This window comes from Aplysia californica, unplaced genomic scaffold, assembly GCF_000002075.1.
Source record: "Aplysia californica isolate F4 #8 unplaced genomic scaffold, AplCal3.0 scaffold00776, whole genome shotgun sequence".
Taxonomy (NCBI): domain Eukaryota; kingdom Metazoa; phylum Mollusca; class Gastropoda; order Aplysiida; family Aplysiidae; genus Aplysia; species Aplysia californica.
The window spans coordinates 134,910-145,843 of NW_004798046.1; positions in this window are offsets into that span (position 1 = coordinate 134,910).

Consider the following 10,934-nt stretch of genomic DNA (forward strand, 5'->3'; position numbering starts at 1 on the left):
GTGTGGTCAGTGTGTCAACGCAGCTCGAGACGTTGAATATCTTGTAGCAAGTGAGTGGTGTTGCTGCTGTCCACACACGCACACACACCCACACTGTCACCACACACACACGCACGCACACACACTCTCACTGTCACCACGCACACACACACACATACAGCCTGTCACCATACACGCACACCCACACCCTGTCACCACACACACACACTCACACTCACACTGTCACCACACACACGCACGCACACACATTCACACTCACCAGGCACACACACACATACAGCCTGTCACCATACACGCACACCCACACCCTGTCACCACACACACACTCTCACACACACACTCACACTGTCACCACGCGCACACACATATACAGCCTGTCACCATACACGCACACCCACACCCTGTCACCACACACACACTCTCACACACACAGTCACACTGTCACCACGCGCACACACACTCTCACACACACACCCTGTCACCACACAAGTGTATATTTTTGCCACGCCCAAAATTGTGAATGTGTAAAACCTGTATGGTTCTGTTGAAGAAGCGCCTCAAAAGTCCCGGGGTAACGGGGATATGCATTTTTCCCCCCTTTCTTTTTATTTATTATAGTTTTGATTTTGAATACTTCAAATTTTCCATATTGTTGCACTGGCAAACACTACAGAGTGGGTGGTTGGCGGGTGCTCTGGTGTGATTTGCTCATTCTTTGCTATGAAACATCTCTCGTCCTAATGTCTCTTTCTTTTTTGTTTTTGTTACTCTCTTGTAACACCTCTAATCTACTTCACTTATATGACCTTGTTGTGTTGCAAGTGCCGTAAAACTCTTTTACTAAAAAACCAGTAGAAAACTGTAGAGCTGATAATGTTGTACCGTGGCAAACACTGTGGGCAACTGGACATATTGCCGGGGGCTCGAGTCTTCCACCACGGTACCAACACTTTCCTTTGCTCATATGGAACCATTAGATGCTTTCCCCCGACGGGACGCCGATGGGCGACGGTGGGACATATAGCATGTACCGCACCTGTATCCTGGTCCCTGGAGAGAAGTGGTGCCTGCTCTGTGCGCTGCGGATTGTGTCAATGGAATTGGTTCTTTCGGGGTGCGCCATTCAGATCAAATTTTCTACTGTACATGTTTTGACTTTGCTGTTGGAGGTGCTGTGTGTGTGTTTGTATGTTTGTATGTTTAGGGAGGGGGGGGGCATAACTGTGTTGTTGGGACGGAGGTGTGTAGGAATCTGTTCCAACTGGAGTGGGTGGGGAGGGGGGTGTCTGGCGGGGTCACACAAGGTAGTGACTGGAGGGTACAGTACAGCAGTGGCTGTAGAAGACAGGTCAGTGATGTTGTAGACAAGTGACTGCTCTCTGCCGCCTGCACGGTTCTGTCTGCCGCCTCGCTTGGACCGTTTGTTTCTTGTTCAATGTCGGGCAGTGATGCTCCAGCCAGATCCTTGGTTGGGTCCAAATTTCCTTTGGTGTTTTTGTTCCAGGATTTCCAGCGTTGGACTTGTGGAAGAGAAGGAATTGGTGTAACGTTGTGGAAGAGAAGGAATTGGTGTAACGTTCTGAAACAGTTTTCTTTTCTTTTCTGGAATGTTATTTCTTGGTTTCTGGTCCAAAGTCCAAAGAGTAGATGATGAGTGCTGTACTGTGTGTGGTCGGTGGTGTGCACACCCGTCCTAGTGGACGTTGTGCTGCTGTCTTGTCTGGGACAGCGGGGACACTGTTCATCTTGGTTCACTGTAGACCAGATGTGTTGGTTCATTCAATTGTAGATGTGAGATGAGTTGGTTCGGTTCACTGTAGATTAGATGTGTTGGTTCATTGTCATTGTGAGATGTTTTGGTTCGGTTCACTGTAGATGTGTTGGTTCTTTCAACTGTACATGTGGGGTGTGTAGAGAGGGAAGTTGCCTCTGGTACATGTGTGTATGGGGGGCACAGGTTGGTTGTCCTGTCCTGTACATAGTCTGTCTCTGTGTCTGCCAGGCGTTGGCTTCTGTGTGTGTGTGTTTTGTGTGGTTTCCCATGGAGGGTTGACAAGAAGGGGGAGTGGTGTGTCTATAGTCTTGTGTCGCTGTGTGTCTATAGTCTGTGTCGCTGTGTGATAGTCTGTGTCGCTGTGTGTCTATAGTCTGTTTCGCTGTGTGTCTATAGTCTGTGTCGCTGTGTGTCTATAGTCTGTTTTGCTGTGTGTTTATAGTCTGTGTCGCTGTGTGTCTTGTGTGTGTCCATGAGTGGCTGGTGTACAGCTCATGCTCTTCAACTTCAACAGATTGAGAAGTGGAATGTACAGATCACACATTTTGCCCCCACCTAGAACGTGCTGTTCATTTCTGTCCAGAACTCGTGTGATTTGTGTCCCACTGGTGTACATACATAGAAACTAGAACTTTGTGGATGTTGTCAACATGTATTCAATTCAGGTGGAAGAAAGGCTGAAGGGGTCTGTGTTTAAAGTAGCTTTTTTCCCTTGAATCACATTGTAACAATACCTTACAGAAAGTTACTACTAAATGATTTTGTCTGATGCAATGATGTATTGTGTATTTTTGCTGATTCTGTCGTAAATATGATAAGGGTCACCTATGTCTTGCTTGTGTTCAGTTTGACAGTGAAACGGTTTTCAAATGAAACTGCTGAGCAGTGAGAATGATTTGCTCTGTAGTATTTAGTAGGAGAGAGAGTGAGAGAGAGAGATTGAAAGAAAGAGGGAGAGAGAGAGAAAGTTGGAGAGATAGAGGGAGATAGAGAGAAAGTGGGAGAGATAGAATGAGAGAGAGGGAGGGAGAAAAAGTGTGTGTGTTTTGAATGAGTGAGTATGTATCTCAGAGTGTTTATTTTTGTTACTTATGTGTACAGCTCAATAAATATTGGGGACTGACTCCCTCAGAGCACAGCCTGGCTTGTCTTGGTGATGTAGCCGAGGGAACTTACATGATGGCTTTGGTGCACACAATCATCCAAAGTAAGAACTGGGTTGGTGTTTTTTTTTAATAAAGAAAGAACTCAAAGTATTGCAAGTATTGTTGTATTTCAACTAATTTCTTCCAACATACATCAATATATATATTATAAAACCAGTAGAAAAGTGAGAGAGGGAATGTTGGCCCACTGAGTTGAGTACAAGAAGTAGATTCTAGCCTCACACACACACACACACACACACACACACACACAGTAGGAATAACGAGAGGCCAAAAGGAAACATGAACAAAGCTCTGGTACTGATAATGGTAACCACTATCACACTGAACCAACATGAGGTATGATGAAGGGCCATGCTCTGGTGCTGAGAATGGTAACCACTATCACACTGAACCAACATGAGGTATGATGAAGGGCCATGGCAACTATGACAAGACATGATCTCAACTCACTTGAAGTCATTCCCACATCAGTTCCAATGTTTTTCCTCCTACATGTATATAATATGTGTGTGGTACCAAAAGTCAGATTTTGACCATTTGGAGTGAATGGTTGTAGGCCCTACCTTTTAGGAAATTCAAAGCTGAACACAGGGGTTTTTGAAATTATTGGATATCTCAAATTGCACATTTTGCGAGGTAGGGTATACAAATATAATTTTGAGAAAATGAGCTTTTTAGAACTCAAACTTTAGAAAAACGATTTTTTAAATGTATTTATTTACGGAAAATTCATTTCCAATTTGACATTCAGTTGACATCAATATCATGAATGGAATTCAATTGTAAAAATAGCAGGGAAGAGGAAGCGTGCTTCAAGAATAGATTTTAGCACTAGCACCTTCACATTATTTGTTTTTGTTATACCCCCTACCCTCTAAATAATTCAAAATAAAATATTTAGAATCAAATCAATGAAAACCCTTTGAGTTTGTGCACTTGGGAAAATAAAAAAGGTGGATCTATCATTTTTTTTTTTTGGGAAACATTTTGGTCAAAAAATAGATTTTTGTCATTATCAGCCACTAGCTCGAACATTCTGGGGCAACTTTTGGTACCTTTCTCTAGGCACACACACATATGATATACATTTGCCCAATGGAAAGACTTTTATCACCAGGTCACTGAATAGCCCATAAAAAGTTATACTCAATACCGAAAAGTCATCTCATGTCCCTGTTTCAATAACATCAACTACTGTACAAACACCTACATATATACCGTACAAACACTTTCATTTCCACCGACAAACATATGAAGTCTTTTCCCGTTCCCTCGTTCAGCGTCCAGAAATTGATATGCAGAAAAGTGGGAAGACATGGAGTAACATTAAGTCAAGAGGTTAGCCCAGGATAGAGAAAGGTGGAAGGTGTTTGTTCGTGGCCTATACCCTGGTGCAGGGTGAGAAAGTGTTTGTCCGTGGCCTATACCCTGGTGCAGGGTGAGAAAGTGTTTGCTCGAGGCCTATACCCTGGTGCAGGGTGAGAAAGTGTTTGCTCGAGGCCTATACCCTGGTGCAGGGTGAGAAAGTGTTTGCTCGAGGCCTATACCCTGGTGCAGGGTGAGAAAGTGTTTGCTCGAGGCCTATACCCTGGTGCAGGATGAGAAAGTGTTTGCTCGAGGCCTATACCCTGGTGCAGGATGAGACAGCCAATGATTATGATGGTGGTGATTTTTTTGTTTCCTAAGTTAATGGGCCTGGCGGACTCTACAAAGAAATCTTCGAGCGAAAGCGAGGCTCTTTTAATATTAGGCTCCATTGTCAATATGCTTAGCGGCACCTTCACTGATGATGATGATGATGAAATCAGCGTCACAAACTTTTCGCCTCGCCAGCCTGGAGGTACAGACACAGACAGACAACTGTCAGAATGCCACAACCCTCACACTTTGCCGACAGTATTTAGATCTACCAAAAGTTTCCAAAAACAATTTTAAAAATGACACTGGCAGCATGGTGGCAGAACATTCTAAATATAGAAATTAAAATGTCCAAACTGGCTCTCATCATAATCCTACGTGTCACAACCCGGTGGAACCAGGCACTCGTCAATTTTTGGGCATATGGAGTTGTAATATTATCTGAAGGGTATTCATTAGCCGTGCTTTCTGTGGAAAAACTAGCAAGATCTTGAATAGAGTCTATTAGAGGTCGAGATATTTACCATTGAAGGAGGTGGGGCTGGTCTAAGACTACTAAGAGGTAAACTTAGCGAGAAAATGGCTGCCAAAGTTTGGTAACTTCTATAGCTTGAGAGTCGTAGAAAACTGAAAATTTACATTTATGGAAATGTGCTTTTGTATGGAGATGAAATGTGTTGAGCCAAAAAACATTTTTGTTGTTGTAAAAATGGCCAAACGTTAGGACAAAATACCCTTTTCAATATTTTGACGAGCGCCTGATTTGACCACGATGCCTCACATATAATAATAATACACATAAAAAATTATAGATATATACCATGTATACATGTAATATCAATTCTACCAGTTGCTGGATAAGCACACTGACGACCCAGCAACAACCCAGCTGTCTATCACATGACACATTATGTGAGTATTGTGAGGCAGGCTGACAAAATGAGTTGCTTCTCACAAAATTCCACAAATGGAGATATTGACCAAAAATCAACAATAATATGGTCAAATTTGAGATTTATTGACCAAAAATCGACACTAGGGTCAAATTTGTAGGTTTTCTTTTGATGAATTTGACGTCATATTCTTTCGGTTATAACATGCCTCTTATTTCCTACCTATACAAAGGGTCAAATGTTCACCTATACTATTACTATCAATAAGCCTGATGTATCTTAGAAGGCTAGAATCTGAGACATAACTCATTTTGTCAGCACACTTCACGTAGTAAAACCTAGCTCGCACACTGCTGACACATGGTCAGGTCCTCAATATTGTCTGATACATTTATTTTCTTTGTATCTAAAACCAAACACATATACAGCAAAATTCGTATATATATAAATGAAAGATTTCCGCCTCCTTTGTTTATTTACGAGGAACTGGCAACGACATAAGGAGGACATATGAGCGTGTGAAACAAAAGGTGGTTGCATTCACAACAGTTCACAGCATATCTTCATTTTACCTTCTATGGTACAGTTCAACATGTCATTCTAAACATTTAGTTTTTAAAAGGATTCAAAGATAAAAGCATTATTGGTAATTAACATTTTAAAACAACAATGATCTATCTCTTACAGTAAAGACCAATGGCCGTACTAAAATTTCGTATTTGTTGTGACCAATGACAGAGAACAGATCTTTCAATTTTGTACATTTCAAATATTTCCTTGTGGTCTCTCCAGAAGCCACCAGTCTGTAAGTATCAAATAGTTGTTATCGATCCAGTAAGTATCAACAAATAGTATCATAGTATCCTGTACGTTTGTGAGTCTAGTGGAGCAATCTGTGGTGTATTCCACAGTGGGTGGTTGGCGGGTGCTCTGGTGTGGTTGATCCTTCTTTCCTATAATAAAATCTATCTTCTCTATCTTCCCTCCTTCTTTTTCCCCCCCCCCTCCCCCCCGTCAATGTGGTGCTCTGTGCATGCCAAACTACATATAAAATGTGAGGCGTCCGGGTAAAATCAGACGCTCATCAAAATGATGAAATCCAAGATACCGGCATTTTTATGAGTTTACTTTCATTTTGGCTCTACGCCCTTTATCATACTTTATGTTCGTGGAAAAAAAAAATTCTGCCGCCTGTTTGGATTTTATTGAAAAAACGCAAATCATCAAAAGCACAAAAAAGTTAATTTGCAGTTTCCAAGTACAATGAAGTCTTGGAAGACACCAACTGTAGCAGGTGTCTTATCTCAAATTACCTCTTGTATCAGACGACCCCTGCCTCTTTCAAAATTGTAAATATCTCGACTTCTCTTCAAGGATGTGCTGCATCATGTGCGTGGTTTTCCCTTCAGAAACAAGATGCATGAACAAGATTTAAGGTTCTATATTTATAACTCCAGAATATGCCGTGAAGTTGACGAGCGGCTGATTCCAGTGTGTGGTGACACATATATATCCACACCTGTTGTACAACATTCCTTCCCATCACCAAATGAAAACTCTGTACAAAAATAAGTGTTCAGATTTAGGGCAGCAGCAGTAGCACGTGTATACAATAACATATGAGAACACGCGAGGATGGAAATTACAGTAGCACGTGTATACAATAACATATGAGAACACGCGAGGACGGAAATCACAGTAGCACGTGTATACAATAACATATGAGAACACGCGAGGATGGAAATCACAGTAGCACATGTAGAACAATAACATAACATATGAGAACACGCGAGGATGGAAATCACAGTACTGTCCCCGTCGTTTTATGCAAGAACAATTCTGAAATTATGCAAACTGAGCTGAAAAATGTGAAATTTATGTGATTCTGTTAGTTAATTTTAACAAAGACTGATAAAGGAAAATAATCCGAAGTTATGCAAAAAAATGATCAAATTTTGCTAAATTATGCGGGGTGCATAAAACCACGGGGACAGACAGTAGTACATGTAGAAACGATAACAAATGAGAACCAGCGTGGATGGAAAAACATTCTCCACAGAGCCACAGGACAAAGAGTCGTCCGTGCGTTGTACTGTACGTGTGGGCGCTATGGCAACTTGAACATACGGACATAAAGTATGATAAACAGATTCTCCACAGAGCCACAGGACAAAGAGTCGTCCGTGCGCTGTACTGTGCGTGAGGGCGCTATGGCAACTTGAACATACACTGGCGTCTGCACTGACAAAATAATTTACTTCTCAGATTCAAGCTTATGGAAATAGATACATCACTCATCACGCTTATACTTCTGTACTTTTATAGCTGAAGTTTTTACAATTATTAAATGTATATTTTGTAAATTTGCAAATTTATGTATATATATATATATATATGTAAAACATGCCTTTTATTATTTCATACTTATTAAAGAATCTGGCATCAAAAGAAAATCTACTAATTTTGCCTTGTGTAGATTTTTGGCCAATATCTCCATTCCTGGATTGTGAGAAGTAACTAACTCATTTTGTCAGCCTGCCTCACAAATCTATGTTTTTCTTTCTATCTGAGCAACCTTTATGAAAGTTGCAACTTTTCAACCAAAACCCTGGCTGACCCAAAGAACACCCATGTGATCCCGCAGATTTTGGTGGAAGCAGACTCCACTGTATTCACTCCAGAGTTTAGAAAAATAGAAAAATCTAAAAAGAAAACTCCACCATGAATCAGCAGATGAAAATATCTCTTTGGCAGCAGAAAACAGAACACAATTCACAGAGCACGCCACATAAGGTTTGACAAAACTAACAGTAATAATTATAATGTAGATCATTTCTATAGCGCCCACTCCCGTGTGAACACAGCTCTAGGCGCTTTACATAAATGCATGTACGAACAATATTCACACGTGCGCGTGCGCATACACACACACACATCTACTTTCTTACCACACATGCACGCTCACTTATACATCGTTGCCGTTACGAAATGAGAACATACAAATTGACATAACAAAATAATATACACAACACAATTGGCAAAACTAGCAGAGCCCGGGGCTGCTTCAGGACAAAAGGAAGAACCGACAGTCGGGACATGGGGCAGTGTTGTGGGCTGCAGGATGGGTGAGGCATGGGAATATAAGTAAGTAATGGTCCAGAGATAGAAGACAGAGGACACAAGTAATGGTCCAAAGATAGGAGAAAGAGGACACACGTAATGGTCCAAAGATAGAAGACAGAGGACACAAGTAATGGTCCAAAGATAGAAGACAGAGGACACAAGTAATGGTCCAAAGATAGAAGACAGAGGACACAAGTAATGGTCCAAAGATAGGAGAAAGAGGACACACGTAATGGTCCAGAGATAGAAGACAGAGGACACAAGTAATGGTCCAAAGATAGAAGACAGAGGACACAAGTAATGGTCCAAAGATAGAAGACAGAGGACACAAGTAATGGTCCAAAGATAGGAGAAAGAGGACACACGTAATGGTCCAGAGATAGAAGACAGAGGACACAAGTAATGGTCCAAAGATAGAAGACAGAGGACACAAGTAATGGTCCAAAGATAGAAGACAGAGGACACAAGTAATGGTCCCATAATGAGAAAAAGAGGACAGATAAGTATTTTAGTTTTAGTAAGTTTTACGGCACTTGCAACACAATAAGGTCATATATAAGTGCCGAAGATTAGAGGTGTTACAAGAGAGTAACAAACACAAAAAAGAAGGAGAGATCAGGACGATAGATGTTTGATAGGAAAGAAGGAGCAAACCACACCAGAGCACCCACCAACCCCCCCACAAGTATAAGTAACATTACCCCGATGTGTTCTTGCTACCTTGACATCTCCACGAGACCTTCACACAGCTCAATATTGAGACAGAAAATTGAGACTTGACAAAAAAGCAGTGACTTGTTTTTCTGGTGAGCGATAGAATGGATTTCCAACAGCTGGGTACACTTTGGTACCGGTAGTTACAACTAGTGGAAGTTTTACGGCGCTTGCAACTGCATAAGGTGTTATGATGATGAAAGCACACAGGATGGAAAATGCTGACAACAAGGAGAGCATATTATAGAATATACATTACAACGCTGGTAACAATAATGACAATAACAACGTAAACCAAGCGTATAATATAACATTAACAACATAATCTATACAGTGCCACCCGGTTCATCAAAGGTCACCTGTCCAAGACAAACAGTTCGCGACCTCAGTGCTTTCTTGTCCTGTCTCCATTTGTAATAACAGTGAAAACAGTTCATAACAAATAGTGAGCTTTAGAAAAAGTCACATTTTCAATTTTAAAAAAAATGGAGATAGGGCAAGAAAGTGCTGAGGTCGCGCCCTGTGCAGACAACCAGCTCCCCGCCCGCATGGACTGACACCCTTCCAGACATCTATCGACAGACTTCAACATAAGTTAACGACCACCTTGACAGACAGCCCTGAGGTTTTTAAAATCTCAAAAAAGAAAAGACAGCAAGGAATGTTTCACAATTGTTTTTCTCAGAAAGTGTCAATGGTTACCGGTACCAAGGCGAACGGCAAAGCTTCTCAAAGGGGCAACACCATCACAAGCAGCACGGAAATCCTCGGGGAATTTTACACAAATTTGCTGTTTTTTATCGACTTGTGCGCGACACCACGGACATCCCTCAGTTAAAATTTCTGGTACACGTGATAAACGGACGTGCGGTCTCGAACTGTGCTCACTTTGGTGGCATTATAAGCCGCCAACTGCGCAAAATCCAGTATCGCTTCAATGTACCACTGAGACGAAAGGTGAGAGACTTTGATCGTGTCAGAGCTATGGCATGGCTGCAGGATGGAGTTGGAGCCCGAGAAGTTGCCAGAAGGCTCGCAGTGTCACACTCTGTCATTGTCCGCCTGAGACAGCGCCATCACGCCACTGGATCAGTCCAAGAACGCCCACGTGCAGGTCGACCCAAGAAGACCAATCAAGGAGAGATTGAGATATTAAGAAGTATCATAAACATCCAACATGGTCCGTTGCTGATTTCTGAGCACGGTTCTTGTGCTGACTATCTATGTGGATCAAAACAGTAATGAGGCATCACATATACTCATTGGCGACAAGGATTAAACTTGTCAAGTGATTTAAAAAAAATTTTTTTTGGTAAGTGTTTTACGGCGCTTGCATCTGCCTAAGGTCATATGAGCGCGCGGGACACCCCAAACATTTTCAGTTGGTAGGAAATTTTGAATTTTGTCCAGGTCGCGGCCGAAGCCTACTCTTATCGATTTTGGACCACCAAGGGATCTTTAACATGCACAACTTGAACACGGGACCTCCGAGATTTTACGCCCTTGTCCAAGAAGGCTAGGTGTAGATCTTTCCTATTAGAAGATCACGGGTGTGGCTGAAAGACAGCAGTACGAATGAGCCAAGGAGTAGCAGTAGAAAGGCTACATAGACCAAAGACTGGG